The sequence below is a fragment of the Echinops telfairi genome, unplaced genomic scaffold, assembly GCF_000313985.2.
Source record: "Echinops telfairi isolate 266 unplaced genomic scaffold, ASM31398v2 ScPeMD7_18;HRSCAF=68, whole genome shotgun sequence".
Lineage (NCBI taxonomy): Eukaryota > Metazoa > Chordata > Mammalia > Afrosoricida > Tenrecidae > Echinops > Echinops telfairi.
This window is the reverse complement of record NW_022103915.1, coordinates 48,649,415-48,657,013: the sequence shown is the minus strand read 5'-3', so window position 1 is coordinate 48,657,013 and position 7,599 is coordinate 48,649,415. Positions and strand designations below refer to the sequence as shown.

Below are 7,599 nucleotides of genomic sequence, written 5' to 3'. Positions count from 1 at the left end.
AACACAGTATTTGAACAACATTGAAACAGTATACCTATTTCTACATTGTTCAAATTCTCTCAGTGATATTTTATAGTTTTCTGGATAGAGGTCTTGCCCATTGATTGTTACATTTATTCTTGGAATATGAATTTTATGCTCTTGTAGGTTGTACTTCTCATTTTTTGCTTTGCTGATATATAGAATTACAATTACTTAATTGTATGTACCGTTTCCCCAAAAATAAGACAGTGTGTTATATTAATTTTTGCTCCCAAAGATGCACTAGGTCTTATTTTCAGGGAACGTCTTATTTTTCCATGAAGAAGAATATGGTACACATTTATTGTTGAACAACAAAAAAAGGAAATTTATGACCTGTATTCGGTACGGTAGTAGTTGTCATCACAAACCAGCATAACCAGACAAACTGTGAATCCTACAGAATCAAGAATTTCTTGTTACTACCATTATTTCCATGTACAACAATCTATGGTACATTTACTCATAATCTATGGTACATTTACTCATACTCTATGGTACATTTACTCACACTTCCTGTCTGCTCTGGCTGCGCTATGGCCAGCAGTGAGCTGTGTGGCGGCGCCCACAGCTATGGTCCAGAGTCCAGAGTTACGGTAGCTTCGGGGGGCCTTATTATCAGGGAGGCCTTATGTTCGAGGAGGCCTTATTTTGGGGGGATGCTTTATATTTCAGCGAGAGACAAAACTGTAAGTAGGTCTTATTTTCGGGGGATGTCTTATTTTGGGGGAAATACAGTATATAAGTAGCCATCTTAAAAAATGCTCATATTGTTTTTTTAAATTCCTCTGTAGATTGTTTTAGAGTTTCTATTTGTGATTGGTTTAGGTTGTCCTCTCCAATCCTTGTAGCTTCTATTTCTTTTTCTTGTCTCATGGCCCCAGCTAGGATCTCCAGTACGGTGCAGAATAGAAGTGGTAATTGGTGACATCCTTGTCAACTTTCTACCTCAGTTTTAAATATTTCACTATTACTGTCATAAATTGAATTGTGTCTCCCTCAAATATGTGGCAAGTTGGTTGGTACATGATGCTTAGTGTTTGGCAGTTACATAATGATGCAATGTGGTGGCTAGGCGATGATCCCCTGAGATTTGATGTCATAAACCACCAGTAAGAGGAGTAAGTGTGGTGTACAATATCCTAAGACCCATCACAACCCCCATCTGATGTAGTGGAGTTTCTCTGTGGTGTGGCAAACCACACCCTTTATCTTACAAGAGACCAAAGGAGGGAGAAGTGAGGAGGGAGGAGCCTCTAATATTGTCAAGAAAGAACAGCTGGGGGTGAAGTGTGTCCTTTGGACTGGGGCTTCTGCACTAAGAGATCCCTAGACGCAGAGGGAGATTGCTGTCAGACACATGGAGATCACTTAGGAATGCCAAGCCTACAGGTACGTAAAGGAGGCAAGGACCTTTCTCCACAACTTGCAGAAAGAGAAAGCCCTATCCTATTCTCCTGTTCTGTGGGGGAATAACTGTCTGTTAAAGCTATTTACTCACCTGTATTCTGTTAAAGCACCACTAAACAACTAAGACAATTATGACAATGTTTGCTGCTTTTTGGTTTTGTAGATAGTATTACATGGAGAAGGAGCCCCGTGGTGCAGGGTTTAAGTGCAGGCAGCTCACCAAGAGGCTAGCCATTCAGACCCACCGGCTGCAGTCTGTTTCCATGAAGATTTAGTCTTGGAAATCCTATGGGCCAGTCCTATTCTGTAGGTGGCAGTGGGAATGGTTTGGGATTTCATTTTATATTATTTATGGAAGCTGATTGTTCTCTTTCTCCTGATCTTTCAGCTAACAATGGTGCACATGTGCCCGCAGGGCTCCTGCGTGCATATCAGTGTTGATACATCTTGAGTAAAATCTAGGAGTGAGATTGCTGCCTACCTATTTTCAAAATGCCTACCTGACTTCACATTCTCATGAGGAATGCATGAACGTTCCATTGCTCTGCATCCTCATCAAACCTTGGTGTTCTTAGTCTTTTTCGTTGTAGTCATTCTAATAGGTGTGTAACGGTGTATTATTGTGGCTTTCATTTGCATTTTCCCAATGATTTATGATGTAGGTTTGTTGTTTTCTTGTATTGTCTTTTCCTTGATGTGAATGTGTGTGATAATATTAACACTTGATTTTGTTGTGGGTCAGGTAAAAATGTACAGACCAAGTTAGTTTCCTAGTCAACAAATAATACTCACTTTTGTTTAGTGATTACATTAGCTGCCATCCCCTCCAGCTAATAGCTCCCACTTCCTCCCTGGAGACTGCCTTTCCATTCCTCTGTCTTTTCTGACTCTTCCTGCCTTGTGATGGGGTAAATGCTGCTCTTACGGTCTTGTATGGCTAATCATTCAGAGAAAAACATTTTGGTGTTATTGTACATTTTATAGGCATATCTATTGTTAGACTGAAAGGTGATCCCTAGGGGTTGGTTTAGTTCCAGATTTGATCCCTGGGGGTACGCTTAGTTCCAGATTTTCAGGGTGTCTAGGGATCATAGTCTTGGAAGTTCCACCAATCTCTATTCGATCAGGAAATCCAGATCATCTTTTCTTTGTACGATTTTGAGTTTTGATCCACAACGTCTGCCCCCCTTCTCTGACCAGGACCTTCTACTGTAGCCGGGAGCCCTCTGGTTCTTCTGGTCTCGGGCAGCAGAGGCTGAAGTGGTTCGTTAGTCCTTTGGTCTAGTGGTTTCCTTGCATCTTGGACTCTCTTCACTCTTCTCGGCCCCAGACCAGGACAGACCAATAGGTACATCTTAGATGGCCGTGTGCAATGTTATGCCTATTTTGGAAGGTTGGGTGTTTCCTCCTGTTCTGTTTATTGGATGTAATTTCAAACAATTAGTTTTGTTTCTTCCTTAAATAGTTGCTATAAAATGAAGCCACAGAACCTGAAAAAGTGTTTAATTATAAATACAGTTTCTTTCCTATATATCAGTGTTTCCCAAGTGGGTGATACACCCCTCTGTGGGTACTGGTACAATCCAGGGGGGCGTCCAAAGCAACACCTATACTTTATCCTGGATTATGGGCTGTAGTACCAAAGTTCATTGCCAAGGGACACTGAATGCTTTTTTTTATTCCTGAAAAGGGACTGGAACGACAAATACATTTGGGAACCTATGAGATATATATATAACAATTTGTTCTCTCTTCTTTTTTGGTCTACTTTGATAGTGTATGTATTTCCAGAGCTCTTTCCAATTCATCTGTGTTGTTGAATTTATGGACATCAAGTTGTTTGCAATATTCTCTTCCAGGAAGATCTCCTTTCGCTGCAGTTGTTGATTGTTTGTGTCTGTTTCGCTCGTGGGTCAGTCTGGCTGGAGATTCATCCATGGTATTTATGCTAGAGCTGCAGTTCCGATCTCACTCATCGTCTCTACTCTGGATTCCGGTTCACTGATTTCTGCTCTGCCTTGCTTTGGTTTACTTTGTTATTTTTCCACCCTTAAGTATCTTGAGGAGGAACCCTCGATCATAGATTTGTGACTTTTATATGTTTTAATATCAGCATTCAGTAATGTAAACTGCCCTTTCAGCACTACCTCAGCGTCAGCCCACACATTTTGATAGGTTCCTTCCATTTTCACTTAATTCCAAATACAGTATTTTTTTCTAATTTTGATTGCAGTTTACTCGTTGCTCCACTGATTATCTAATCTAGACCTCTATCAGGAGCCCATGTGGTACAGGGTTTCATGTTGGGCTGCTGACCGTAAGGGCAGCTGTTTGAAGCCACCAGCCACACTTCGAGAGGAAGACCGGCCTCTCCAGTCCTCTGAAAAGTAACGGTCTTGGAAGCTCACAGGGTCAGTCTACCCTGTCCCACAGGGGCATTGAGTGACTTTTCTGTTATTAGATATCACTTAATTTCTAAATATTTAGAACATTTTAAAGATATCTTTTACTTATTTCAAGTTTAACTCATGTATAGTCAAAGCACACAAGGGGGTTTCAAACAGTTAATGAAAAAAAATGTAAGTAAAAAAGAATAGATTTTTTTCCATGAACTGTTTTGCAGTCCTCTCATAGTCTGATTTCAAATTTTTAAATGTTTGTTTTGGGTGGTGGGGCAGTGGGGAGGAGGAACCCATCACAAGGTTGGATCTATAGCCCACTCCCCAGGGGGATGAATCACAGAAATGTGGTGAAGAGAGACAATGGACAGTGTAAGACACGAAATAACAACAATACTATATAATGGATCAAGGATTCATGAGGGGCGGGGGTAAGAGGAGCTGATACCAAGGGCTCAGGTAGAAAGAACATGTTTTGGAAATGTTGATGGCAACATATGTGCCAGTGTGCTTAACACAATTGAATGATGGATTGTCCTATGATTTGTAAGAGCCCCCCTAGTACAATGATTTAAAAACAAAGTTTGTTTCATGGCCCAGGTTATGATCATTATTAATGTATAGCTAATATATACATGAAAAAAATTAATCCATTCCTCAGAAAGAGTGAACAGTTTGACATGTATTTATTAAACCACCACCATATTTATGCATCCATAGGAGGATAAGAGCTTGCTACTTTCAATCACTGTTTTCCTACATCATGATTCCAATATGAAAGATACACTGTGATTTAGTTAGCTAATATTCTATCCAAGGGAATTAGTATTATCTTTAGTATTCACTATTACAAAATCACTGATGAAAGACTTTTGTGAACCCTTCTGAGCAGGGAGCAGAGATGCGACCAGCCTTGCGACCATGCACTGAGAGTCCATCGTGGCAGATGCAGCCAGCTTAACACGTATGTACCACTTCTCGTCAGAGCTCCCTTCTGACCCATTTTACAGTTGTTCTACTTATTACTATTTGTTTCCTTTCTTTTCAGCTGGGGTTTTTCCTCTATTTTTTTTGTTTTTGTTGCTGGCCTTTTTGATTCTTTGTGTTTTGTTGTGGTATGTCTTTTATTTACAAAATCCAGAATCGGGGGATCTATAGAGGCAGTAACTGGATTAATAGTCTCTTAAGGGAACAGCAGGGGAGGAAAGGGGAGGGACAGCTAATAACAAGGAGCATAAGAAGGAAGAAATTTTCTAAAATTGATTGTGGTACAACTCTTCTTGCTATGACTGTGCTATTGAATTGTATAATATGTGGATTAGGTACCAATAAACTGGTTTTTGCTGTTGCTGTTTGTTTTTATAATTTTTGCGCTCAAAATACTAATGTACTTCCATAATTATTCCTCCACGCCACTTGGATGAATTCATAGGAGTGCAATTGCTATTTTGAATGATGGGCATATTTTGAAAGGCACTGAAGAAATGTTTTGTTTCTTAATTTGTTTACAGGCCTACCATCATGTATCAGAGTGAAAACACGTTATTTTATAAAGTATTTTTCCCAACTCCTTCCAAGAAATATGCTTCTGGAAGTTCAAATAGATAATTGTGGCAGAATGCAACCTAATGGATTGAGTTCTAAAGACCTACCCAGAAAAAGAATTTAACTCCAGGAACTCGGAGGATGAACATATCATTTTTATAAATGAATCCCAGAAGGATGAGAGCAGATGCCAACCAAGACTACAATGCTCCATTGAACATGTTTTAAAATTGTATTAATTAAATTGAGGAAGCCAATGAACTGATTAAGGGAAATTGCGCTTTAGGCATTTGTAGGTCTTTTAAGTACGATGTAACTCTGCCTATGTGAGTATAGAACATGCAGATGTTCTATAAAAGGAAAACATTGAATAGCATGTAGAGTGCTTAGAACTATGACCTTTTAAAGAAAGAAATGGTTTCCAACCATGGATATTTAACTTCCTGGTCTCATAAACACTTGCATTTGATTTATAAGCACACATGGAGGATTCTGAGTGTGTTCGTATGGAAAAGATAAATGGCAGGGTTAGAGAGCTGCGGAGTATTGAGCAAAGAAACCTTAAAACCTTTTCCCTAATATTATTCTCCATTCAACCCCATTCCTCAAAATGAGCAAATGTTCAAGGAAGCCCTGTCAACCAGTAAACAGAAGCAAACCCAAGAATGGTGTAAACCTGGCTAGAAAAGTGTAGCTCTAAGCCGGGTCTGACATTCTCAGTATTTAACCAGGCCCCAAAGGTGTAGCACTTGGAGTCAGTCTATTTAAAAATTGAGATTTTCCCTTAGACAAATCCAATCAGGCCCAAAGAGAGACAGTCTAGAAAAGCCACCTGACCCCAAGAAAATGGTAGCAGAGCACAAAAGCGGTCCTCTTCTGGGGAAACAATCGAGAAACCCTGGTTCCTTGACGTGAACAAACCAACTAGGTAGAGAACAAGCGGGGACTGTTTTAGGGACCCACAGACCTTGAAAAATGAGATCCACAAGGATTTATTCACTGCAAATCTTTTTAGAAGAAAACCAGAGTTCTAAAGTATATTTTAACTTCTGAGGGTACGTTTTGAGTCTGAAGTGGTGATTTTTTTAAATAACAATGTGTAAGTTTAATTACACAGAATCTCTAATATTCTAGGAACATGAAGAAAACCTAATGTGCACCTCATAACAACCCCGTAGAACAGAGTAGAACGGCCCCCTTAGGCTTCTGGGGCTGTGACTCTTCACGGGAGTAGAAAGCCTCTTTCTCCCCACGTCACCCACGCGGTGGTATTTTCAGTCCCCTCACATGCATGTGAAAGCTAGACAGTGAATCAAGAAGACTGAAGAATTGATGTCTTTGACTTATGTCGTTGGTGAAGGCTATTAAATATACGATGGACTGTCTTGAAAAGATATCACAACACGGTCTTGAATGAAATACACCAGAAGGTTGCTCAAAGCAAGCCTGGCTACACTTCATCCTGGAGCTGGAATTGACAGCAGATAGCAACCAAAGTGACATCTTTGGTTTTGAACACGTTAAAAATCAATAAAACTGATATTAATTAATACATTAATATTAATTATACAATAACTAATAATGTATGATAAATATTACATGAGGATACACATATGCTTTATATAAAACTATACTTTGTATCCACCTCTTTAGAGCACTGAAAAGCAAAGCTGTTCCTTTGAAGACAGGTGTGTCAGATCCAAGTACAGTAGTGTCCCTGGCCTCACCTGTGTGTGCAGGTTGGACACTGAATAAGGAAGGCCAAAGAAGAATCAATGCGCTTGAATGGTGGTGCCGGAGACGAGTATCGCAAGTAGCATGGACTGCTAAAAGAACGAACTGATCCGTCTTAGACAGACAGACAGACAGAACGCTCCTTAGAGGCAAAGATGCCAAGACTTCCTCTTACATACTTCGGACATACTGTCATGCGAGACCAGTCCCTGGAGAAGGACAGCACGCTTGGTGACGTGGAGGGGCGGTGGAGAAGAGGAAGGCCCGCAGAGAGATGGACGGACACACTGGCTGCCTCCGTGGCTCAGGCACAGGAACACTGGTGAGCATGAGGGCGGGGCTGTGTCTCACTCTATTGTCCACAGGGCCGCTATGGGTCAGAAATGCCTCAATGGCGCCTCACAATAGCAACATACTACGTCTTGATCTTGGGTAACAACACACACACACACACACACACACACACACAGTACATAGAAAGCACTGTGAA

General features: G+C 40.5%; 1 long non-coding RNA gene across 2 annotated transcripts; it reads left to right on the top strand.

Annotated features, from left to right (window-relative positions):
- The first annotated feature begins 1,345 nt into the window (after nt 1-1,345).
- LOC123521450 lies at nt 1,346-7,218 on the top strand. 2 transcript variants are annotated; one of them, XR_006679894.1, is made up of 3 exons: nt 1,346-1,413; nt 4,723-4,794; nt 7,029-7,218. It is a non-coding gene; the product is annotated as an uncharacterized LOC123521450 (long non-coding RNA). The 2 variants fall into 2 exon arrangements; XR_006679893.1 differs by lacking the exon at nt 7,029-7,218 and adding an exon at nt 5,342-6,584.
- The last annotated feature ends 381 nt before the right edge of the window (nt 7,219-7,599 follow it).